At 35.7% G+C, this 27,898-nt stretch overlaps 1 long non-coding RNA gene across 1 annotated transcript in view; it reads right to left on the reverse strand.

The window, feature by feature from the left end:
- Positions 1-27,898, reverse strand: part of LOC123529630 (uncharacterized) — a 56,329-nt gene that overhangs the window by 16,098 nt on the left and 12,333 nt on the right. The window contains exon 2 of the long non-coding RNA XR_008369515.1: positions 13,757-13,847. This is a non-coding gene — a long non-coding RNA (uncharacterized LOC123529630). The remainder of the gene's footprint in view (positions 1-13,756; positions 13,848-27,898) is intronic.

Raw genomic sequence — 27,898 nt, forward strand, 5'->3', positions numbered from 1 at the left:
TAACTAGCCAAATCGGCCCAGGCATTTTGGAGTTACGGCCCTTGAATTATCGAAAAGTCGGCCTTTTTACACTTGTCCGCACTCTAAGTCGAACATTTCTCATCCGATCTTCACCAAACTTGAACAAAATGTGTTTGACCATGAGACCTCGGCCAAGTTCGATAACTAGCCAAATCAGTCCAGGCATTTTGGAGTTACGGCCCTTCAATTACTGAAAAATCCGCCTTTTTACTCTTGTCCGCTCTCGTAGTCGAACATTTCTCATCCGATTTTCACCAAACATGAACACAATGTGTTTGGCCATAAGACCTTAGCCAAGTTCGATAACTAGCCAAATCCGGCCAGGCACTTTTGATTTATGGCCCTTGAATAACTGATTGGATCCACTCACCTAGACCATCTAATTGGATCCGCTCGTCTAAACCATCTAGAGAAACTAGACATTTTTCATAGGGGCAGTTGTGGAAGACATGCGCTTTTCTCAAAAGCATCTCTAGTTATTATATAATTCCCGTAAAGTATTTTCTTAAAAATTTCCTTGGTTTGTCAACATATAAGAAATCATATTTTTGTTTTGTTACATTAGCAAAAGAATCACGATTTATATTTTGTTCATTACAAATCATATCATTTTCTCTTTTACCTGGACTTTCAAATAAAATATAGTGTGAACAGTTAATTCGAACATCTTTTTGTGTTTTCTAACAGGACTGACTTAAATAAATAACAGAACAGTTTTTGTGACGTCCTTGAATAAAGTATTTTGTTATTTCATTTTGAACATTTTTTTCTTCACATATAAAATCATCAAATATTACTACTTTTTGTTTTTCTGATTCAAGATCATTAACGTCAATTATTTCATTATTAGAATATTCAAGTATTTCATTATTAGAATATTCAATTTCATCTGCAATTTCATTTAAGTGGTCTATTAAATCCTGATATTTAGATTGTTCTAGGTTTTTAGCATACAGGTATAATTTATCATAATATATAAGAGGTTGTCGTAGCATATGCATTAATACATTTGTTTCCCCGACCCGGAACATCCACATATTAACATTCTAAAACATGAATCTGGCATAAAAGGATATTGCTCAATTTGCTTAAAGTTATTAGATTTATCACTTTTTGTATCATAATTAGGAATTTTCATTATATAATAATATTACATTATCTTACATTATCTTACATTATTATATAAATGCTAGCAAAACTTAAAGAAATTAGAGAAATAAACAACCTAGTTGAAAAAAAAGTAAGAGTTAAAAGAGAAGAAATAATGAGAGAAAAAATAATGAAAGCTACTGGCCGAGAAATGTATAGTGAAATTTATAAACCAATTACAGAAGGAATAGAAAGTCAAAAAGAAGAATTGTCAAGTCAGTTAAAAGCATTACCCGGAATCAAAGAGCAATTAGCGTTACTTCCGAAAAGTATATCAGAAGATCTGACACAAGGTATTACTGAATTAACTAAAGGATTGCAAGAAGCAGAAAAATCCAAAACACATGACGCAGAAAAATCTAAAATACAAGAATATACACCAATAAATTGGGGAGATGAATTTAAAGAATTAGAAGATTATGGAAGAGAAAAGATGGGAATAAAAACTGTTACCATCAGAGATAATAATGACGGAAGAAGAGATAAGTAAATTATCAAAAGAAGAGATTGATGAATTAAAAGAAAACTATAAGACGGATCTATTAGATTCTTATATACAGAATTAGATAAGGGTTGGGATAGGTTTTGGGATAAGTATAAAGAAGCTAAAGAATTTCCTGAAGAATTGGGGGCAAAACCGAAAAAATGGATATACTTACAGTAAATTCAGATGCTAATTAGGATACTGATGTTATAAAAAAATATGGATATAAAAACCGTCTGAAATACTTGAAAATTTTGTTGCAGATAAATCTGATCCTAATAAATTATATATAAACCAAATCCAGGATATAATAGGCGATGTTAATAAGAAAATCTCAAGCTTAAATGGTGCAATAGCTGGCAAATCAAAATCGAAAGATCCAAATATACAAAAAGAAGTAAAAGAATTAAGATATGGACAAGAAAAATTAATAGAGTACAAAAAACGGGTGATATATAATCTTAATTTGGCTCCTACATATGGACAAGGAATAAAACATCATAATCCATATCAAGTTTCACCAAATGGACAATATGGTAATTTATTGATTGATCTTTATGGCCAAAACAAATTGATTGCTAAGGATCAAAGAACTGGAAAAGAAGTAATTAACGTTAATGTAGATGATGATTTAATTGATTTGATTAATAAAAGATATAACAATAATAAAAAACATTCAATACTTTCTAGGAAAATATTTAAAGAATTAACAGAAAAATCAGTATTACCTATCAATAAAAGATCTATGAAATTAAAAAAAAAAGTAATTAGGGGTCAAGGTTATGACGTGTGTCCATGCAGTCCAGAAGAACTGTTTAATAACTTAGAACTTATTTGTGGTTCAATTGATGCTGGAAATAACAATGAAGAACTGAAAAATGAAGGTATTAGCATAATTGATGAACTATTAAAATAAATAAATTGTTACCAGAACAACATGAAATGTTAAATAAAAATTATTTTTCTTGAATATATAAATGGAACAAAAATAGTGTTAAGTTCTGAAGCTGTTAAAAACGATAATAAAAATACTCCAAGCGATTTAGTCAGTCAGATTTAGCCGTTCCTTAATTTTAGATAAAAATAAATCTTATGCTGTTGGTTTGGATGGTACTAAAAGTATGACTTACTCTTGGCATAATATTAGTGATGAATACGATAATAAAAGAATTCGTTATAATAATAGTAAAGATTGGAAAGATATTATATTTACAAATGGTTCTTACAGTTATACGGACATCAATAATTATATCAGAGAAACACTAATGAGCAATTGTGATTTTGAATTTCATAAATCAGACATTGCCCCAATAAGTTTGGAATTTGATTTAAGTAGTTTTAAAATTCTAATTTCAATTCATGATAATTTTAAGTTGCATTTGGGAATATCAAATTTTCATACATTGCTTGGATTTGAATTTTTTTTTTAAACAAAACCGAATTGGGAACTACGACACCAAATATAACTAACTCTGTGGATACAATTTACATTCATTGTGATCTTATTGATAATTCAATTGTTGATGGTAATTTTAGTGATATTATCTATGCTTTAAGTACTGCAGATTTAACAAGAGCTTATCCATTTACAAAAGAGCCGAACAAAGTCGGATATTCTGAAATTAATAAAAATGTTATAAATTCAATTAGAATATATATTACAGATGTATTTGGTAGAATAATTAATTTTAATGGAGTTGAAACAAGTTTTACAATAATTTTAAAAGAAATATAAATATATAATGTACAAAAAATTCTATGACAAAAATAAAGGAATATTTATTTATGTTGATGCTCAAACGGGAGAAGAAATTATACAAGGTTCAGGTATCTTTGACACTTTAGCAAAATTGTTTTCATTTTCTGTTTCATCTTCAATTGGTAGTACTGGAAAAAAAGCCCTGGAAACTGCAGGAAAAACTGCCCTTGAAAGTGGAATAAAACAAATTGCAACGGAATTCGGGAATTTAGCTGCTGATAAAATTACAGAAAAAAACAAGTTTTAAAAAACCCGCTCAGGCTCGTAATGACGTTAAAAATCCTGCTGTTGGTGATTTAATTGTTAAGGCATTACAAAAAATAAATAATAGTAAAAATAATAGTAAAATAGTAAAAATAATGAGGAGGATATTAATATAAGATTAAATAAATTATTGTCAGGATCTGGAAGACGTAAACGTATTAACAGATTAATTTATAAAAAATAAAATAATATATAATATACATGTTTAGAACAAAACAGTATTGTGAAGGATACGAACTAACTCCTATTCAATTAGATACACCTTTAATTTCTATCTTGGGAAATAATGCTAAACAACAAGAGATCACCGAGTGATCTTGGCGCCCATCATTGAGCCATTTTTGATTGTTCCAAATTTCAAGACTAGCTCAAGGTCAAATTTTATTTCAGTACACATCACTGTGCATGTGGCCCATGCATGTGGTCCATGCATGTGGTCCAAATTTGAAAGCTATAGCTTGAGAAATGTAAAAGTAGGTCACAAGATCAATTTCAAGGTCAAAGTTCATTTCGGTATACAAAACTATGCATGTGCTTCAAATTTGAAGCCTGTAGCTTTAGAAATGTGAAAGTAGGTCACTAGGTCAACCTCAAGATCAAAATTCATTTCAGTACACAAAACTATGCATGTGGTCCAAATTTGAAGGCTGTAACTTGAGAAATGTGAAAGTAGGTCACTAGGTCAAAATCTATGTCAAATTTCATTTCGGAACACAAAACTATGCATGATGTCCAAATTTGAAGTCTGTACCTTCAAAAATGTGAAAGTAGGTCACTAGGTCAATGTCAAGGTCAGAGTGTTTTTCGGTACACAAAACTATGCATTTGGTCCAAATTTGAAGGTTGTAGCTTGAGAAATGTGAAAGTAGGTCACAAGGTCAATGTCAAGGTCAAAGTTTGTTTCGGTACACAAAACTATGCATGTGGTCCAAATTTGAAGGCTGTAGCTTGAGAAATGTGAAAGTAGGTCATTAGGTCAAAATCAAGGTCAAATTTCATTTCGGAACACAAAACTGTGCATGTGGTCCAAATTTGAAGCCTGTACCTTCAAAAATGTGAAAGTAGGTCACTAGGTCAATGTCAAGGTCAAAGTGTTTACCGGTGCACAGAACTATGCATGTGGTCCAAATTTGAAGGCTGTAGCTCCATTAATGTGAAAGTAGGTCACTAGGTCAAAATCAAGGTCAACTCATGTCAATGTTCATCTTGCCACTCAAAACTATACATGTGGTCCAAATTTGAATGTTGTAGGTTATTGACAAGAAGATTTTAAAAGCTTTTCCCTATATAAATCTATATGAACCATGTGACCCCCGGGGGCGGGGCCATATTTGACCCTAGGGGGATAATTTGAATAAACTTGGTAGAGAACCACTAGATGATGCTACATAACAAATATCAAAGCCCTAGGCTTTGTGGTTTGGACAAGAAGATTTTCAAAGTTTTTCCCTATATAAGTCTATATAAACAATGTGACCCCCAGGGCGGGGCCATATTTGACCCTAGGGGGATAATTTGAACAATCTTAGTAGAAGACCACTAGATGATGTCACATGCAAAATATCAAAGCCCTAGGCCCTGTGGTTTTGGACAAGAGGTTTTTCAAAGCTTTATAAAGTCTATATAAACCATGTGACCCTGGGGCGGGGCCATATTTGACCCCAGGGATATAATTTGAATTATCTTGGTTGAGGACCACTAGATGATGCTTCATACCAAATATCAAAGCCCCAGGCTCTGTGGTTTTTGACAAGAAGATTTTCATATTTTTTCCCTATATAAATCTATGTAAATTATAAAAATAAACAAAGGGCCATAACTCACTCAATAATTGTTGAACCAGTCTGATTTTCAGGGGGACACAACTAGGGTACCAATACATCATTCTGACAAAGTTTGGTCAAAATCCCCCCAGTAGTTTCTGAGGAGATGCGATAACGAGAAATTGTTAACGGACGGACGGAAGGAATGACGGACGGACGGACGGACCACGGACGCAGAGTGATTTGAATAGCCCACCATCTGATGTGGATATCACTTTACAATTAATGATAGAAGCTCATATTTTGATTGGTTTAATGGTTATTTTTTGAAGTAAGTTTTAAAGTTAATAAACTTGCTAATGGTAATAATTATGGTAATGATGATCAAACTATGATCGAACTGTCTAAGGATTATGCAGAATCAACTGGAACAAATGAATTTATTTATTTAGATAATACCGATAGTGCTGAGAGTAGGGATGACCAAGCCAGATTTAATAAAGGTTTCAAATTTAGAAAGGTATTAATCTAGGATGGTAATGAGGTAAATGCTAAAATTCCGTTAAATAATTATTCATTTTTTCAGGGTTTGGAACAAAACATGTTACCCCCAAGCCAAATACAAATAACATTACAATTAACAAATGATGATGAATTAATTTACAGAGCTAATGCTGCTGATGCAGGTAGGGTAACTGTAACTAAATTAATTTTGTGGGTTCCATGTTTAATTTTTAATCTATATGGAATTAATTTAATTTCTGAAAGATATATGAAAGCAACAAATTGGAAATACCTCAGAGAAATGATAACACAGTCAACAGATACACAACAGACTAACATTACTTTTAGAATAACAACCGGTGTAAAAAAACCGAACATATGTTTGTTTATTTACAACGACCTGATAAAAGTAATTCACAAGAACATAATCCACATTTATTAGATACATTTAAAGCTAATGCAGCAGATAATGATTGTAGGCTGGAATCTTGCCGTCTTGAAGTTGGTAATGGTGTTTTTTATCCCGAAACGGAATATACAAGTATATCAAGGATTTATGGACAAATATATAACAAATTAATAAAACTACTGGAAGTCTCTTAAATACGTCAAATTTTATAGATTTGTTTGGATTTGTTCATTTTAACTTAGAATTTAAAAAGGAGGGAATTACAGAAGATCCTAAGCATATTACATTCACAGCTAAATTAAATGTTCGGCCAGCAGCTAATATCCGTGTTTACGCAATTGGATTGTATGAAGAAACAGTTGATATAAATACTATTGGAAATGAACTTGTTATTGTGTAAATAAAATATATATAAAATATATAATGGTATGAAATTATATTGAAAATAAAGTAAATTTAACAGATGGACAGAAAAAAATAGCACAAGCCTATAATAATAAAATTCCACATACTTTTAGATCAAAATATGAACAATTGCGTGGAAACTTTCCTTTACTTTTAACAAGAACACAGATTAATCAAATTGAAAAGTTTATTAGGAATAAAAACGGATTAGAAATTACAATTTCAAAAAAACAAATGGTCAGTCAAGGTCAAAATGGCGAATTTTTAGGAGCTTTGGCTGGTCTGTTAGGTCGGACAGTACTTCCGGTAGCTGCAAAAATAGCTCCAAAAATATTAGGGCCGTTAGGCGTCGGCGCTTTATTCGATTTTGCCAGTACTGGTGTTAGTAAAATACTTGGAAATGGTATGATTTCGGTAGCTAATGATAAAAGAAATATGATATCACCATATCTTACACCTAATCAAAGAAAACAATTAAGGGGAACTGGAGTAATTAAATTAACACAAAAACAAAAACAAGATGGTGGGTTCCTAGGTATGCTGGCTGCTAGTCTCCGAATACCTTTGATCACATCCTTGTTAAGTGGAAAAGGTATACAAATTGATTCCCAACGAAGACCTTACAGACGAATTCCTATTGTAAAAAAAAGTAAAATTCATAAACCAATTTCTAACTTTGAAATTGAACAATGGGCAAAACAATTAAAAACTTTAGGGGCGTATTTAGTAGAAATAATTTACCAAAAACAAAAGGACCAAAGACGAGGTCTTCGGTTGAATGCGGAATTATAAATTTGGACGACTCTGTTGGGCCTGGAACACATTGGGTATGTTATGTAAATAAAAGATACTTTGACCCATTCGGTTTACCACCACCAAAAGAAGTAATCAAATATATACCTGGAGTAAAGTATAACAGCATACCATATCAAGACAAAACAAGTGTATTATGTGGTTACTATTGTTTATTTTTCATTAAAATGTTACAAAATGGTATGAACATTTATGATTTATCGTATAATATACTAAAAGTTAACAATGTAAAACAAAATGAACAAACAATTATAAGTTATTTTAATAAAAAAAGGCTAAAAACTATTTTTTAGTCAAATAATGTTAAACTGTGCTAAAAACGCTATATTCTATACTACTGTCAAAATGTGTCAAAAACGTTATATTCTATACTACTCCTAAAACAAATTAGAAAAAAAGAACAAATATTAAACAAAAATAATTGCAAAATGCCCGTTTGTGTAAGTGGACCGCAGGGCGGGCATTTTTTATATCATCTATATACATTTATTCCCTGCGGTCCCCTCTCTTACCTACCCAGTGCAACTATTCAAGCACTGGATGTAGGCACACCTGTCAGTTCTTAATCTACCCAGTGCAACTATTCAAGCACCGGCTGTAGATTATAGCCTTTCAGTCTCACACACCCCTTTATCAGACCTTCGCGGACGCCATTTTGACCGAAATGTCCGGAAGATTCACAGAGGTGGCAAGAGTGTATGATTTAAGCAACTGATCAGGTTTCTTAACCCACATAATCTTACTAGCTAGCAGACAGTGTTTAACAATTCGGAAGATATATTTATCTTTAATATTTCAACGGAAACTGCCGAAGTTTTACGAAATCTTTCGGCATTATTTTTATTGGTTGGCTTTTAATAACCATGTTATTCTAGTTTTTAAGATTAACTATCACTTTAAATTTAGACCTACTAAATTTCATTTCACATGTAATTCATACAGGTACGAGTATTAGTCCTGGGAAAAAGAAATTATGACCAAACAAATAAAGACATATGTCTTCATTTTAAATTCAGTCAAAATAGAACTGCTGTATACAGGCAATAATTCAATATAAACTTTACAAAATAAAAGTTAATCTTTAAGTAGTGCGCATAATTTAATCATGACTCAATGTCATACAATGTACGTGGGAATAATATTTACTATACTTCATTCATAAAGCTAGCGTTGTAAATCCGATATGTTTATATTAGTTCACCGTGCGTCATCAATCAATAAGGACAAACTATTGTAAATTGTTTTTCAGTGTGGAGTTTAAAGTTTCTTCCGGGTTTTTAATGAAATATATTTTATATAAAATATATGTTTTCTTCACTTTGTTGAAACCTGCGGTTAAACCAGAGGTTTTTATTCGGTTAAACTAGAGGTTTTCACAGTAGTTTGTTAAAACTTGTGGGTTTTTGAATTGATCAAACCGAAGGTTTTTTAAAATGGTCAGCATTGGTCAGTTTTGGTCAAGGGTTAGGGTCAAAATGAGGTCAAACTGTTTCCGCTCCATCATAGTACTCACTACTACTATATGCTGCACTTAACCAAACTAATATGCTGTACCCCATTCATGCTCCACTCCGCCAATAGTTGCTGTACAAACAACCTATGCTATACCCCACCCACAAGCTATGCTGTACCGTGCCAGTAAGCTCTGCTGTACACACAATCTTTGCTGTACCCCACCAACAATCTATACTGTACGCCACCTACGCAATATGCTGTACCTAACGTACAAGCTATGCTGAACGCCACCTACGCAAGCTGTATAAAACTTACAAGTTATGTAGACATCACCAACACGATATACTGTAGCCTGGTCTCTTTTGAAAGATTTACTTAATATACAGTGAAAGGGTGATAAAGACAACATGTGAGCAGAGACCATCTATGAGCAGAAACAGCATATGATCATAAACCAAATGTGAGCAGAGACACCATATGATCAGAGACCAACTTTGAGAAGAGACAGTATATGACCAAAACCAACAGTGAGCAGGGACAGCATAAGACCAGAGACCAACTGTGAACAGAGACGGCATATGACTAGAGACCAATTGAGAGCAGAGACAGCATATGACTAGTGACCAACAATGAGAAGAGACAGCATATGACCAGATACCAACTGTGAGCAGAGACAGAATATGAACAGAGACCAACTGTGAGCAGAGATAGTATATGACCAGAGACCAACTGTGAGCAGAGACAACATATGACTGGAGACCAACTGTGAGCAGAGTGGGCATATGACCAACTGTGACCAGAGATAGCATACGACTGGAGACCAACTGTGAGCAACGACAGCATATGACCAGAGACCAACTGTGAGCTGAGACAGCAAATGACCAGAGACCAACTATGAGCAGAGACAGCATATGACCAGCGACCAACTGTGAGCAGAGTCAACATATGACCAGAGACCAACTGTGAACAGGGACAACATATGACCAGAGACCAAAGGTGAGCAGAGACAGCATATGATCAGAGACCTACTGTTAGCAGAAACAGTATATGACCAGAGACAAACCATGAGATGAGACAGAAATGACCAGAGATCAACTATAAGCAGAAACAGTATATGACAAGAGGCCAACTGTGAGCAAAGACAGCATATGTGACCAACTAGTGACCAACAATGAGAAGAGACAGCATATGACCAGAGACCAACTGTGAGCAGAGACAGAATATGGCCAGAGACCAACTGTGCGCAGAGACAGTATATGACCAGAGACCAACTGTGAAAAGAGACAGCATATGTCCAGAGACGCACTGTGAGAAGAGACAGCATATGACCAGAGACCAACTGTGAGAAAAGACAGCATATGACCAGAGACCAACTGTAAGCAGACACAACATATGACTAGAGACCAACTGTGAGAAGAGACAGCATATGACTAGAGACCAACCTTGAGAAGAGACAACATATGACCAGAAACCAACTGTGACCAGAGACAGCATATGACTAGAGACCAACTGTGAGCAAAGACAGCATTTAACTATTGACCAACTATCAGAAGAGACAGCATATGACCAGAGACCAACTGTGAGCAGAGACAGCATATGACTAGAGAACAACTGTGAGCAGAGACAGCATATGACAAGAGTCCAACTGTGAGCTGAGTCAGCAAATGGCCAGAGACCAACTATGAGCGGAGACAGCATATGACCAGAGACCAACTGTGAGCAGAGACAACATCTGACCAAAGACCAAGTGTTAGCAGGGACATCATATGACCAGAGACCAACTATGAGCAGAAAAAGCATATGACCAGAGACCAACTGTGCGCAGAGACAACACATGACTGGAGACAAACTGTGAGCAGAGTCAGCATATGACTGGAGACCAACTGTGAGCAGAGACAGCATATGACCAGAGAACAACTGTGAGAAGAGACAGCATATGACCAGAGACCAACTGTGAGAAGAGACAGCATATGACCAGAGAGGAACTGTGAGCAGAGACAACATATGACTGGAGACCAACCTATAAGCAGAGACAGCATATGACCAGAGACCAACTGTGAGCAGAGTCAACGTATGTCCAGAGACCAACTTTGAGCAGGTATATATAAGAAAAAAGTAACAAAGGACCATTACTCCCGAACAGGTGGAGCAAATCCATTTGTTTTCTTCCTGCACAACTTGGCATCAGTAGTAGTTATCCCTGAAAGTCTGAATCAATTCCGTTCAATAATGAATGAGGAGTTGCGGTCACAAAAATGTTGCACGGACGCACGCACGGACGGGTGCCATTACGATTTTCTCCTCCGATGCCTATCGGCGGGGGATAATTATGTTGTAAGTGTACCTTAGATGGGTTAGGGTTAGGGTTTCGGGGTCGTTATTCTATAGAGGGTCACAATTCTATGTGAGGGTCATTTTTCTACGTGTGGGGAGTCATAATATTATGACCCCCGGTCATAACATTATGACCGGGGAGTCACTATTCTATATAAAATAATGACCAGGGGGTCATTATTCTATGGGGGTCAGTTTACAACGTTACACCGGCATGGTCATTCCAATTCGATATGACAAACAAAACGATATGTATTAATTACATTAATTACAATTGAAATAAATGATAACTGAAAATTATATGTATTCGTTTCTATCAAAATCTATTTTTTAAACTAAATTAATTTTCAAACAGAGCTATTATTTTGTTTAAACATGTCAAAAAAATATTGCTCAAGTAACATTTGTATAGAAAGTAGACTTTTCTGTCATACTTATGAACATGTGAATGATTTTAGCATTATTTTCATAGAATGCACGATCTTTATTATGCCCCTCCCCCCATTTATTTGTGGCGGGGGGGGGGGTGGTAGGGGGCAGAGAGGGGGTAATGAATTTCCTTTTTGTCAGATTTGCACTTGTCCGCATTTCAATCCATGTGTCCGAATTGTGTTTTTTGGGTTTTAAATGGGATTTACACCGTCCTCCTCCCCCTCCCTCCCCAAAAATCTTTCAGCTCTTTTCATTTTATCTGGTGTTTCTTGATGATAGACTCATATCCCCAACCCGAGGTAACATAAAGTTTACTAATCAAATGAAATGCACGAGCATTTTTGCCACGGTATTGTCAATTCATTCATGACAAGCGATAACTTCTTAAAGTGAAATTCTAAGAACCTGTCACAAATTGTCGACAAGTTTTGCTAATATTTAAACAAAGTGCTTATTAAGGTGACTGAAACTGGCGCTATCTCTATTGTTTTAGTTAGGTTGTCTGTAAACGTGTAGAGCTTTCTGGTAAATCTCCTAGCACCGGGTATTGATTTTCGTGTGACTTTGCAATCCATATCTTAATACCAGTTTTTTCCGCCACAATTACGATAAAAGTTTCAAATAGATTCCAAAACATAATTTGGGAATTCAGTGCCACCGAAGACGAGAATTATGTTCAGCCCTCGAGCAATGAAATGAATTTCATAAAGGTACAAATGTAAATGTCAAGAAGAAAAGAACAATACATTGCTGACCTGCATTTATATACAAGAAAAAGAATAATAAGAACAATGCATTTCGGAATCATTTCGTGAAATAAATTTCAAAACGGTAATTATAAAGCTCAACTATTGGCACATGAACGGGTTGAGAACCTTCCTCCTCCCGCCCCTTTATTCCGGTGTACGAATTCTACGCATTCCGTTTACGAAATCCGTTTAAGTTAGAAAGGTCTAGTATCCTGTTTAGTCGTTACCAGAGTTCTGATGAATTCATTCTACTGATAAATTCTATTTCTGAAATTGACAATTGACAAAATCCTCAAATCAATAGACACATAAATGGACTTTCATAAATCAGCTGTGTTGTTTCTATGTGACTAATGTTATGCATTACCTAATCTTTCAAATAAGTGTCCATTAATCTGATTTATTTTAAGCTTTTCCTCTTACCGCAACTTGTAAACTGAAAAATTGAATACCATTTACATATTTGACGTGAACCATAATCGTTCGATATGAATTATTTGTTATTTGGTATCTAAGTAGCAACGATCCCACAGTGCAGTTCGATATAAAGATTGTTTTGATGTGTTTAATCTATGAGATTCCAAACAATAGAAACATAAACTGGAAACATTAAGGCATTAAAAATAATTGACCAAATTAAGACTTAACATGAACCTTCTTATCGTTCAACTGTAACTTGTCGCATGCTGGTCAATGTGTTTTAGAGCTACTGAGTTATTTTATGTAGTTAGTATAAGACCTGATTTAGTGTGACAAGCCTTTTCCGCCCCAACCCCTTCATTTTTTAATCTCGTCCGCACGTCTCCCATCCAGTAGTCTATCCTTCCGTTCGATTTAATGCCGTACATTTCGCAAACAGAATTTAACCAGAGTCATGAACATCATAGGTTTGGTATTCAGCACGTGAAGCTTTGTTTCAGATTTCACTTCGAGTTAAGGCCAGTGACTTGGTAAAAGTATGCATTAAAAGCCTAAAGCTTTGTGTCTCGTAAAGTATTTAATCTATAGTCAGGAAACTTCATAGGAATGTTTTCAGGATTTGAAGGTTCGTTTTGAGTTAAAAATTCAGATTGTTAAACTGATGCTTTATACGATCAAGACGTGGTCCGATAATGTTTGTAGTCGCTGTTAAATCTGGCCATCAGACGATGTATTTTAGTATTCAAAATTAACATTCTGACCATTTCCTTATGATATAAGAGTAACAATACTTACAACAGATGCATTGTTTTAACCAGAAGTACCAGTTTCTTCATATTTCATACCACACATTATACTGCCGAGCTTCATATCAAATCTGACAATACTAAAAACAATGTATAATGCTTGTAAATAATTTAAATCTTAATTAAATCTTTTTTAACTGTTGGTTATTCACTGCGCAGAATAATTCGCAATCATCTGCGCCCTTACAGAACTATTCCGCAAGACGTATTACCATTTCCATTCAAGACGTATATAATCAAAGGAGCATGATGGCCATTTTACAATAAAAGACATATTAGAATCGAAATAATTTATAGCAAACCGCGTTTGAACATTATTTATAGATACAATAAAACAGTCCTATAGAGTAATTAAGTACAATGGTTACATTCCATAGTGTAATATGATACTGCAATTTCATTCATACTTGACTGTTTTTTGTAAGCGTGTGCTGCTTGCTCCAAGGAATTTGTCTCACAAGTATGAAATACAGTCTGCCGTATTTGTAAATACAATTCAGAATTAAGAATGCCTGTTCTTTACACACATCTATCGAACATTTCTCAGATATGATATGGCTTTTTTAAACACAAAGCACATTATATAAATTTCATCATATCATTCCTACGTTAGTGGTCTTCTGTTTTCGTGTAGTGGATATCTTCTTGGTGTGGGAGCTGGTTTAGTTTGGTTCTCCGGTGGTTGTTGTTGTTTCTTGTCGAAGTTGTGGAACTGGTATTTCTACTGTTTGTTTCTAATCCTTACAAATATCAGTTTGATAATCAGTTTTGATTATAGTTGATTTGAATTCCATTGCCTCTGTGTTCCCCTGTCCGTTTGTGATGACAATTTGGTCAACGTGACGTCGCCATTTCCATGTTCATTTGTATTGACTTTGTACACCAGAGGTCTAATCTTATTATGAATTGTAGCCGGAATCCATTTAACTGTTTATTTTCACTGTTTCCTGCACACTTGGTTTCACAAAATCTAGTTTTGATCTTAAATGTCGTTCCATGAATAATTTTGCTGGTGTTTCTTTCGTGGTGCTGTATGGAGTATTAATATAAGCTAGCAGAAAACTTGCCAGCTTCTACTTTCAAAACTCTTTGTCATGTGCTGCTGATTTCGAAGCAAACTTTAAACTACGAACAGAATTTTCTGCCTGGCCATTTGTAGAAGGTTTGTAAGTCGTCGTGGTTTTGTGCAAGATTCCATTTCTTTTAGCAAAAGTCGCGAAAAACTGAACTTTTGAATTGACTTCCATTATCACTTACTAGCTTTTGCATGATTCCATAACGAGCACTGTCTTTAATTCTTAATTTCCACCTCCGGGTAATAGACATTTGCGAAGTGTTAACACCTATGACTAACGATCGACTTCACGGGATTACTTTATGATATTATATGTAGTAGGAAAAATGCGTGAACGGTGATGCGGTGAAGATGTAAATTTGGCTTCGTCTGTTCGTCCGTCCGTCTGTACGTCAGAGAAACTTTGTAATACGTATTGAACGACCGTCATGAAATTATGAGCGATTGTTATTCAAGATCTAGAGTTCTGCACCCAAGATTTTAGCACATCTGAGCACAAAGTGCTTAAAGTGAGCTATTGTTGGAACGCCGTGTTCGTTGTTCGTCTTTGTCCGTCTTACTCCGTCGTTCACAATTACACTGTTGTCACTCTAGAGCTTGCAATTTAATCGTAATGAAACTTAGTCAGAATTTTGTGTAGAATATTTCGACAAAGTTTGACACTAGGTCATTATGTGACTCGGTCAGATCATAGAAAAGCCTTGTTCACAATCGAGATTCCTTTTTTCTCTACTGGATCTATATAAGATCTGGCCAGAATATTTGTCTTAATAAAATCTACATCAATTTTGAAACAAGATTATCTGGGATCAAAAATTAATATCATTAGTTGAAATCATAGAAAAACATCGTAAACACACTAGAGGCTGTGATTTATTTTCGATCTTTATAATTAAAATCTGTAAGAGAATCCTTTGGAAGCATAGAATGCAACCAAGCAAAAGAAACAGCAGACTCGGTTTGACTGAGTTTGCTCATGAAAGGTAATGGAAAGTGCAACGCCCCTTACGCCCCCTAACACCGGCTTAAGCGGAACTCTATTACATTATAATCGAGTGTACTCCATGATCCCAAAGGACCAGAAAATATAACAATACTGGTTGTAACTGGTTATAATATTTGACTTTATAAGATCTTGATATAGTTTGGAAGATTACAAACGGGATCACGAGACTGTATCATGGAAAGTCAAACATTGTTAACACTCTAAAGGCCATATATTCTACTGGTATCTTATGAAACTTGTGTCGGAAACGTAGAACGGGGTGACAATCTAGGTTATTAAGCCAAATAACATAAAAGCCTGAACACTAAATAGTTGACCTGATCTATATGAAACACAGTCATAATCAATTCTTGGTCAAGTTTGAAATTTGGTCGTATTACGTTAAAAGGTAGGACAATAAATTAAATCAAAGAAAAACATTCTTAACACTCTAGATGCCATTTTTTACATTAATCTTAGTCAGAACAATTCTCGTTATAAATGTAAAAATAGTGTTATCTGGGATATAATATATCTTAGAAAACATTCTAAACGTTCTTCATACCTATTATCTATGTCGATCGAAAAGATTCTGACCATGTCGCCAAAGGATAAGGCCATAATTGTTATCTCTGGAATGTTCAACGCGAAACTGTTTACGTCGGACGACGACAACGGACGATACACTGGGCGATCGCATTAGCTAACCCTAACTTCTTGTCTCAGGTGCATGATTTGTAATGTTGAAGAACATTTCAATAAAGTGTAATGATGTTAGATCACAAACTTAAATTATGGTGATATGTATAAAATAAATGTTCTCTGGCTGACTGACGGGCGGACATACAAAGCCAAATCTATATCCCCCGCGATAACGAGCAAATTCAGTGAATTTATATCCCCCGCCAAATTTTATAGGCTGTTTTGTGAAAGTTGTATACAAAGGACCATGCCACGATTTGTTGTTTCCTATTTATTTTTTTACAAAATCAAGAGGAAAAACTCAGCTCTGTAGTGATCTATAAGATTCATGCATATGGAGATCCATCAACAGATTATTTTGATTTGTGGGTATTACTTAGTAATACATTTAAAAACAATTAAAGTTACTGAAGAGATTCTGATGAAAGATAGGTATGCATCACCGTCCGATAGTGATCTATATTTGTATTAAATTTCATAAAGTTTTATCAGTGAGTTACTTTATTATGTTGGAATTCATGGAGTGCAAAATAATTAAAGGGCAATAACTCTGGTTAATGAAGAGATCCTGACAAAAGTGCGTGTGCACCACTGCCGTATAGTGATCTATATTTGTGTTAAGTTTCTTGAAGATACATCAATAAGTTACATAGATACCGTCAAAATCCATGTTTTTCCTAAATCAAGGGGATACTTTACAGTAAAGGTTGCTTATCGAAAAAAAATGAAGTAGAGAAAAAATAAAAAACCCATCATATCTATATAAAAAGGTATAATACTATGTTTGAGCAAAGTTCATATGCTACTTAATAATTATGTTAAGCTTGTAATTCTACTTTTTGAATTACAAGCACTTTCAGTTATTTTCCCCATACATATCAATAGGAAAATATCTGCTTTTAATGGATGAAGGCAGATAATATTATGTGTGAGCAAAGGTCATGTGCTAATTAATAACTATGTAATATTTGGTCATTCTAGTTGAAATGCTTTTTTAATTATAAGCGTTTTTTTTTCAAACTAATAAAGCGAGAAAACTCCGTTTTACAGGGTCAAGGGGGATAATTCTACGAATGAGCAAAGGTCGTGTGCTTATTTATAAATATTTGAGGTTTGGTAATTCTAGTTTCAACAACATTAGAATCATAAGTATTTTCAATTTCGGACGGACGGACGAATGGACGGGCTAACGAACGGATGAACATTCTGACGGAAAACGCCAAAATGATATCCCTTCGACTTTGCCAGGGGATAATAAGACAGACCTTATCATCACTTTGCGCATGAGATTCTATTTCCGTCTGCTCATGATATGAATTAAATGCTGAGATGACCCCCTTAAAATATCGATCTTCCCAGGTGTCCACAGTCCACAATCCACTTCGTCTTAATAGAGATTTTCAGCTTACTTCGACGCGTACTGCGGATCACGGACTGCGAACTTACTCTAGGGGTTTTCTCAAACTGTATATAAGCTTTTCATGCAAAACTGAAAAGCGGCATATTTAGCATCCGGTTATAATGCCGTAATACTGTTTCCATTTAAAATATCCGAGAAAAGACAGTTATAAGATTTATTAATATCATTTGTATTGTATATATGAATTACCAATATGCATGCATTTTGTCTTACAAGCATTCTTAACAGCGTGTGCGCATTTTCTTTAAATATCCTTTTACCTTTTATACCTTTGTTTATTTATGTATCTATTCAAATCTTTCGACTACCGTATTTATAAACAAGACAACAGAAACTTATTCCTGTTTATCTGAAGTGTAGCAACTTATTTATATGCTTGTGGTCAATTTCGTGCGGTTCTCACCAGTATTCGCTAGCAGTGACGATCAACATACCTTTTAGTCAAGAATTTGAACGACCACCTGGTATGGAGACAGTCACTCTTCCCCCGTGCAACAGGAGGTTCGACGTTTTAGATCAGGAAATCAAAACAACATATGTTACAAGTCAGTTGAATATTTGGTATCAAAGAATGTATATAGTGATTTTGGAAACATAGTTTCGTACTACTGCACTCGGTCGCAGAAATGCTATTGTACGACGCACAATTTTGAATATGCACGATACGATGCGTGACAGTTAAATGCACCGCGGTAAAAAAAATTGTCTTACTTGGTATTATTCATGTATAATATATTCTGAACTATTTCTAACCCTACAAATTCATACTGAATTCATTCAGATTTCCCGGTCACGTTATCGGGATATAAAAGATGGCTACATTATAATTTTTTAAACCAATATATACCTTGAGTTTTCATGAGTTTAAATCTTTGTCCAAGTTCCCCAAAGCCGAGTATCTACTGTAACACATACCATATGTATGCATATGTGTTCGAAAAGGTACCCGACTAAAAGGCTTTGTCAATAATGATAAAGACTAGTCTCGACTACTAAGCTGGTTGTATCAAATGACCACACAGAATTGCTCAACTGGTGTCAAAAATATAATTTCGTTGACAATTCTATGCATGCACTGGCCATAAAACATATTTTTAATGTGATTAGAATTTGGCCTTGGACGCGTCCCATGCCTAATGTTCACAAAACAATTTTCGATCTCCGCTGGGGTTTAGACTGACACTTTGACAGCCAGCTTTAATGGTACTTAAAGATTAATTTCCAGTTGAGACTGATAATCCATACTGAGTAGTCACTTTAAGATAGTAAATTTGAAACAACTTCTAACATGCAATTCTGATATCAGATTATGAAAATACGAAGTGACAATTTCTTATTTTTTTATTTCCAAACATGCTGATAAATCACTAATTCAGGATGTTTTAGCTAAAATATGCTAATGTATTGGATCTCGTTTGCACGGGGTTGAAAGATGAATGTATGAGAACTTCCTATATGTTTCGACCAAGTGTTGAACTAAATCATTCAAGATATTTCAGTAAAGCTCCTATTTTATCGAACATTAGATGCAATTATCAAAATTAATGAAAATCAATAACCTTTTCGTACAGAAGTCTACGATATTTATACAGTTCAACAAAAATTAAACGGATTTTCATTTCATTTAGAATGCTTTAATTTTTTTTACAATAATATTTTGTACTGCATTTTTTTTTTATTATTTTGCTGCTAGGATTTGTATGGACGAACACATATTAAAACCAGGAATCGCCGTTATCTTCAAATCCATGTTTCAAGTTATATATTTTAATGCATGAACATATTAAGGTAAGGTATTATAGTACTGTGGGTTCGAAACTTCACATGTCTTGTCGTTCGATTCGCGTGGAGGTTTATAACGTCAGAAATATCTCAAAATATTAAAACAAACTGTTAAAGCATACGGATAATTGAATAACCTGCTCAACGCATAGAAAATGTGACGGAGTACATGTATTTAGATGACATCTGAAAATTGCGATTACGTGTTTTAATTTTATTTATTTTGCTGGATTAACGTCGCACCGACTCAATTATAGGTGATATGGCGACTTTCCAGCTTTAATGGTGGATCACAAGTGGGCACCTGGGTAGAACCACCGACCTTCCGCAAGCCAGTTGTATGGCTTCCTCACATGAATAATTCAAAGCCCCGAGTGAGGCTCGAACCCACATCGATGAGGGGCAAGTGATTCGAAGTCAGAGGCCTTAACCACTCGGCCACGGTGCCCCCTTACGTATTTTAAATGTAGCCTGTTCACTATCCATATATTTTCAAACGTATATATTTCATAATAGCAGGTAATTAAATCAAAATACACTAATTTGTTCAATGAAGGCAAAAGTTACTACACATATAGATAAAAGAATCATATATCCCTAAGTATGTTTTCTTTTTTGCGAACCTTTAAATATTTTGAGAAAACCCCTACTCTAAGTACGCAGTCCGCTGTCCGCGTCAAAATAAGTTGAAAATGTCTAATTCGCAAATGTCTATTTTGAATGTGCATCAATTATGATCATGGATATTTGTCCCACGAGTGATCCTGCAAATTCCATATGTACTCTTGCATTAGGTTTAGAAGGCCTACCCAAAGATGTAGGTAAGCAGTTGGTGATGATTTCTAATTTACTTGACCACCAGAACATTGTTTTGCCATACTTTCAATGTCACCATTTAATCCTTGCCACCATATATATCCTTGACTCATGTTATTCATTTTCACTGTTCCGACATGTCAATAACACTCACGTAATTTCTTTGGTACTATGACACGAAATCCCAATATTAAGCAGTTATGTTCTACAGTCAGTTAACCTCTTCTGCTATAGTATGGTAAAAATCCTGTGTCATTAGGCTTGTTGTTATATCCATGCAACACTTAACAATGTAGTGTCACGTACTGTTTCATTTTAAATTAGTGGTGCTGTTACAGGCAACGCTTCAATTTGCTGTAAACTGAACACTTCTTCATTTTGATTTTCATCTTTGACTTTGTCAGGATACTGGTTATATGACCCAGGGAAGTGCCTACGCCTTTAGTATCTGGAACAATTGTTTGATCCAATCGCTAAGGTGACTATGTCTTAGACTAGCTGACAAACGTTGTAGAATGTCCTTTGTTAAAACGTAGAGCTGGTGAGACCAAATATCTCATATATAGAATTTTCCTCTGGCTACCTTGCCTAAATGATTCGTGTACCAATGATTCGTAAATGATATCTATTATGAGCTAAACAATTTCAGAGATCAGGCAAATCACTAAATGTTTCAAACAGAATGAATTGCCTCTCGAAATAAGGAACTCAGACACAATAGATGTTTTCAAAAAGAAGTTGAAAACTCATTATTTTGGAATTTACTTTGCACTCTTTTAGAGACTGTGACTGTAATTTTTAAGAGATTGAAGTAACGTGAACTCGATGATTTTATTGTGTAAATACATTCTAATATTAACTATATTATAACAAATACAAACTACAGTTATTTGTAATAACTTCTGGACATGTCGCAATAGCCCACTTATTCTTACTTAATAACAAACAGCTGTCTTACTGTATCTTAATATTCTAATATTTTATTAATCTTATCTGATGCCTGATCTTTTTTTAATGCTTACTAAATAGTTTATTCACAATGATATTTATGCTCATTTATGTCATATGTCATTTAAAATATCTTAATTTTTGTTGTATTTTTTATGTATTTGTAAAACGCCATTGAATATGTTTTGCGTAAAAATAGGCGTTTATTCAAATAAAACAGTTTTTATGCCCCCACTTTGGGGGGGGGGGGGGGTGGGGGGGCATATAGATTTGCCCTTGTCCGTCCTTCCGTCCTTCCGTCCGTCCGTCTGTCCGTCCGTCCGTCCTTCCGAGAATGTTGTGTCGCGCCTAGCTCCAAAAGTATTTGACGTACAGTCACAAAACTTTACAGGAATGTTGGTCAGCATGTGTAGTTGTGCACCTGATATTTTGCATCCGGATTCATTCAGTCTTGTAGGAGTTATAGCCCCTGACTTAGTTAAAAATTGGTCATTTTAATGTTGTGTCGTGCGTAGCTCCAAAAGTATTTGACCTAGAGTCACCAAAGTTTACAGGAATGTTGGTCAGCATGTGCAGTTGTGCACCTGGGGTTTCGCGTCCGGATTCATTCAGTCGTGTAGGAGTTATGGCCCCTGACTTAGTTAAAAATTTGTCATTTTAATGTTGTGTTGTGCGTAGCTCCAAAAGTATTTGACCTAGAGTCACCAAAGTTTACAGGAATGTTGGTCAGCATGTGCAGTTGTGCACCTGGGGTTTCGCGTCCGGATTCATTCAGTATTGTAGGAGTTATGGCCCCTGACCTGCGAAAAACTTGTCATTTTAATGTCATGTAGTGGGGGCATCTGTGTCCCATGGACACATTTCTAGTTTCAGTTTTAACTAACAATCTTCAATTAAAAATGATTAGCTCAAACTCCTATAGACTGGAGACTCTATACCTGACTGGTTTTTTTGTTGAAGTTCCCGTCAGACAATGTCTTTGAATCAACAACATACGAGTCCTATCGTATAGATGCTCGGCCTCTGTCCTCTCAAACTCTATATGATTGCCCTGACTCCTGGATGCTCAGCGCCTATATGCTATCATATGTAGCATTCAACTACCATATAGGTATATCCCCGATGCCTTGGCTGTACTTCGCCAGTCTATAAACTGGAACTCTCTTACTATCTCAGTAGATTACCAAACTCTGGGTCTCAGTCTCAGTTTTCCGATGCTCAGCCTATATTTGCTATAGTCAATAGCATTCAACTATCATAAAGGTAAAACTCCTATGCGCTGGCCCTATAGCTCGAAACGTTGTTGAAATTCTGCAACTCTTCTTTAGTCTATGAACTTCAAACGTCTTCTTTTTTAATAATTTATCCGCCTTGACACGGTAACTGCAATATAGTCTCCTTATCAAGGTACTGGGATAAATTATTAGTTGAATCCTCGATGTGTCTTCTTCCACCGCTGGATACCGAATGAACTCTCTGTCATCCACCTACCTATTTATACCCTAACAGACGTGCTATTTATAGAACTTGTTTCTGATTGGTCCAAATTTATACAAAGTATTTTACAACAAGTACTTGCTCTAACAAATATCTGGTTCCATTTAACTGTTGTATATAACATAGTGTGTGATGCTGGGATCCAGCTATCAACATAATGAACCCAAATTAGCCACAAATGACCCGAATCCAATTATTAACAGTAATTCAACAATAATTATAGCAATGATAGCATGAAAGGAGAGTCATGCACTATCTGTGCTTATGTGTAACATTATGAATATATCAAACATACAAATTATTCTGACAAATAGCCCCCTTCTCAAGAAAATACTTCATAAACATGAAGAATAATTTGTAAACAAATAGTATTTCTTGATTTTTTTGAAAATCAGTTACCACGTATTCTGTTTCAGCTAATCGATTATTGTCTACTTAAATAATCAGCGCATACATTTTCTGTACCTTTAATGGATTCAATTTTGAATCTATAACACTGCAAAAACAATGCCCACCTCATAACTATTGAGCTTTCTACTTTACATTTCTGTATGTAACTCAATGGGGCATAATCAGTCTGGAGAATGAATTCACTGCCGTACAAATACTTTTGAACTCCAAAAGCTATTGACAAACATTCTCTTTCAATTACCGAATAGTTCCTCTCTCTTTGAAGCAATTTCTTACTCGCAAACGCTATAGGATTTAGTCCATCTTTATACCTCTGAAGAAGTGCTGCTCCAACCCCATATCTGAAGCATCACATTGTAATATAAAAGGTCGTGAGAAGTCTGCTAACCGTAGAATATGTGCTTGTGTAAGCAAGGTTTTTAAAGTGTTAAAAGCTTTAGCATATTGTTCTTCCCATACGACGTTATTCGGTTTACCTTTCTTGATTAAGTCGGTCATGGGTGCTGCAACTTCCGAGTACGATACAATGAATTTTCTGTAATATCCAGGTAGACCAAGGAAGCTCCGTACTTGTCTCTTAGTCTTAGGTTCGTCAGCATTCCTTATGCGATCTAGTTTATCATCTTCCATTTCCAGCTGATCGTTTCCGACTTTATGTCCAGTGAATGAAATATTACTATATCCTATAAGACACTTTGATGGACTTAATGTAAGCTTTGCATCCCTAACTCTCTTAAAAATATCTTGTAGCATTGACATATGTGTGTCCCATGTCATTGTGTGACCTAAAATATCGTCCACGTAATTATCAGCATGTTTGCATCCTGTCAATAATTTTCTCATCATTTTATTAAATGTAGCACCTGAACTGATCATACCTAATGGCATTTTCAGGAACTGAAAATTTCCCTCAGATGTTGTGAATGCTGTCATGTGCCTAGATTGCTTCTCGACAGGAATCTGCCAGTAACCTTTGCTGAGGTCTAATTTTGTGAAAAACTTATCCCCATGAACTTTTGACCGAATATCTTCATCATTTCCCATAGGCTCTGTATCAAATTTCGTTACAGAATACAAACGTCTAAAATCGATACAAAATCTGTTTGTATTATCTTTCTTTTTTACCATAACGATAGGGGAGTTATATGCAGAGGTAGCAGGCTCGATAATACCAGCCTTTAACATGTGTTGAACCTCTTGGTTAACCTCATTTCTTTTTTCATATGGTATGGTGTATTGTCTGACTCTAACAGGTTCTGTGGTGGTTAGCTCGACCTTATGTTCTGCGAGATTTGTAGTTCCAGGAAAATGTCTTGATATTGTTTCACAACAGATTTTATTTGAGATATTTGGTATTTGGATAACTGAGGATTAATTTTTACATCTTTATATGTTTCCGACCCTCCTATTCTGACAAGATCGAGCAAATTTTCGTCATCAACTACCCCTGTCTCTATACTAACATCGGCCTCGATCATGGCGACACTTCCTGCAAAAGTATCTTGTCTTTCCTCGTACTTTTTGAGTAAATTGATATGGTAAAGCCCTATTTTGTCACCGACCTTTACTTTAAAATCCATTTTATTAACCACATCAACTACTTCGTAAGGTCCTTTCCACTGAAGCATCAACTTATTGTGGTTAGTTGGCAAAAGTAACAGAACTTTATCCCCGATTTTTAAATTTCTGTTTCTGGCACTCTTGTCACAATGATGTTTGTACGTTTCTTGTGCTGCATGCAGACTTTCTCTTGCTACCTCGCATGTTTCCTCCAGCCGATTCCGTAAGTCTAATACATATTCATAGGTGTTTCTTGTTTCTGGTGTTTCAGCTTCAGTCCAAAGTTCTTTAAGTTCTTGCATAGGCCCTCTGACTGTCCTGCCATAGAGTAGTTCAAATGGTGAGAATCCGGTACTGGCCTGTGGAACTTCTCGATATGCAAACAACACTGCTGACAAATATCTATCCCAGTCTTTTGGCTTTTCTTGACACATCGTTTTCAACATACTCTTTAAAATACCATTCATACGTTCACAAAAACCATTGCACTTAGGATTATATGGAGTTGTGAACATTTGTTTCAGACTGATCAGCCTACACACTTCTTCCATCAGCTGTGAGGTAAACTGACTTCCTCTGTCACTCAAAATTTCGGATGGAAATCCAACTCTAGAAAATATATCTAGCAGAGCTTCAGCTACCCGTTCTGTCTCAATCCTAGGTAATGCAACTGCCTCAGGACATCTTGTTGGATAAGAATATACCGATTTCCTTTTTCTGAAACAGGAGCAATAGGTCCTATTAAATCCACAGCCGCGCGATGAAATGGTGTCTCCATTATTGGCATATCTCCCAGTGGAACCTTTCTAACTTTTCCTTTTGGGATCATTTTTTGACATATATCACACGACCTACAAAACCTTGTGACATCACTAGTTAACCCAGGCCAGTAAAATAAAAACGTGTTTGTATCCTATCAACTGTCTTTCTTATTGATAGGTGTCCTCCAACTATTGATTCATGAGCTAAAGACATAACCCTCTTTCTGAACTGAGTTGGGACTACAATTTGCTTTATCTCTTTGATAATACTGCCTCTCTTTTTTCGAAGGTTCTATACAATACATCCTTCTTGACTTCGTACATAAATGTAAAACCACTCTTTGTCTTCATTTTCTTCTTATCAAAGGCATATGTCCAAAGCTTTCCTAAGGTACTGTCCTCCTTCTGAGCTTTTTTAAACATTCGACATTAAGTTCATCCTGTTTGGTTTCGGCAACTTTCAATGGTTTTATTGACTGTTCTTCTTTCTCAGCCTGTGCTCTCGTTACCACAGCTGCAGCAATATTTTCTTTCGATGAAGACTGTACTTTTCCACTGCTACTCCAGTTAATGTCTGGTCTATCAGAAGCCCCTTTGATACTTCCTATAACCATGTCGAAGATTAAATTCGTCAAAACCATGGCTTCCATGTCTCCTGTAAAATATGGTGTATCAACCTGTATCATTGCTGAAGGAACTACCTTTGAGCGTCCATCAATCGCAACCATAATATATTGCTTATCTAACATTTGACTCTATGATACGAGGTCTTTCCTGGCAGCCGCCAACTCACAGCCTGTGTCTCTCAAAACCTGGACTTCTTTATCGCTTATATACCCTTTCTTCAATACCAAGTTCCTTTCGCCTGTTGTTGAATCAATGGTACAGGTGCTTGCTATGACCGAAATTGATATTCCATGTGTTAACATAAGCCGTCCGTCTTCTATGCAGTCTTTTAACTGTTCGTCATCTAATGATATAGCTATGCATGAGGCTGAAACTTTCCTGCCATCAGACTGTCTGTCTTTCTGCGCCTGGCTTGCCTTTCTCCAGTCGTTGGGTGTAGAATCTTGTATTCCATGCCTATCTCATTGTCTCTCTTTATAAGATCCCCTACTGGCCAAAGCAGACCCGCTTATCTTCTTCCTATTTTGGTCTCGGTACTCCCGTGCTATATGACCCTCCTTATTACATAAGTAACATACAGGCTTTTTAAAAGTTGGCCTTTCTCTTTGCGATGGCTGAGATGAAGGTGCCATACTTGGACGTTGTGGTAGCCTATTGGATGAAGAATTATTTTTCATAATCCTGTTTGAGGTTTTAGTACCACCATGTGCTTCAATGTATTTTTCTGCCAACCTTTTCCTGTGAGTAATGAGCTGAGACTTACAGCCCATGTCTCTTCTTTCCATCCCTGGCTTTTTGCAAACTGCTCAAATAGTTCGAGGTATGCATCCACATCATCTTTACTTTCCTCGAACTTTGGTAGTCTTGGGCGAAGTGTCTTACTGTTATGATGCTCCGTACCTTTATCATCCGCCAAAGCTCCGGCTTAAGCCTTTATTTTTAACATTTCAAACTGTTTCATAGCCCGTTCTTCCTCTTTTAAAGCTTGTTCTTCCCTCAAGCGTTCAATCTCAAACAACCTTTTCTTTTCTGCCTGTTCTTCCTCATAATACCGTTACTTCTCGGCCTGTTCAGGCTCAAAGACTCGTTTCTTCTCAGCTTCTTGAGCCTCAAACCTCCGTTGTTCATCATCATGACGCCGCCTTTCTTCATCTCGTCTCAGCATACTCTCCTCGCGTTCAGTATACTGTTTCTCTTTCCTATCCACAAACTCTCTGAGCTATGAACCTGATAGACCCATACGTTCGCCCATCTCAACCCATTTATCGTAGTTCATCTTGAAGCCTTAAGTTGAAACTTTGTCTAGATCTCAAATATATGTAGCTAAGGCTACTCCTAGTCACAGCGCCTTCTGGTACACCAATAGACATAAAAACCACTAGTCTCTGTACTTTCTTAGATATAGATCCCGGACGAGCCCCCAAATTGTCAGGATACTGGTTATATGACCCAGGGAAGTGCCTACGCCTTTAGTATCTTGACAAATGGTTTGGGTCCAATCGCTAAGGTGACTATGTCTTAGCCTAGCTGACAAACGTTGTAGAATG

This window comes from Mercenaria mercenaria, unplaced genomic scaffold (genome assembly GCF_021730395.1).
Source record: "Mercenaria mercenaria strain notata unplaced genomic scaffold, MADL_Memer_1 contig_4703, whole genome shotgun sequence".
Classification (NCBI taxonomy): Eukaryota; Metazoa; Mollusca; class Bivalvia; order Venerida; family Veneridae; genus Mercenaria; species Mercenaria mercenaria.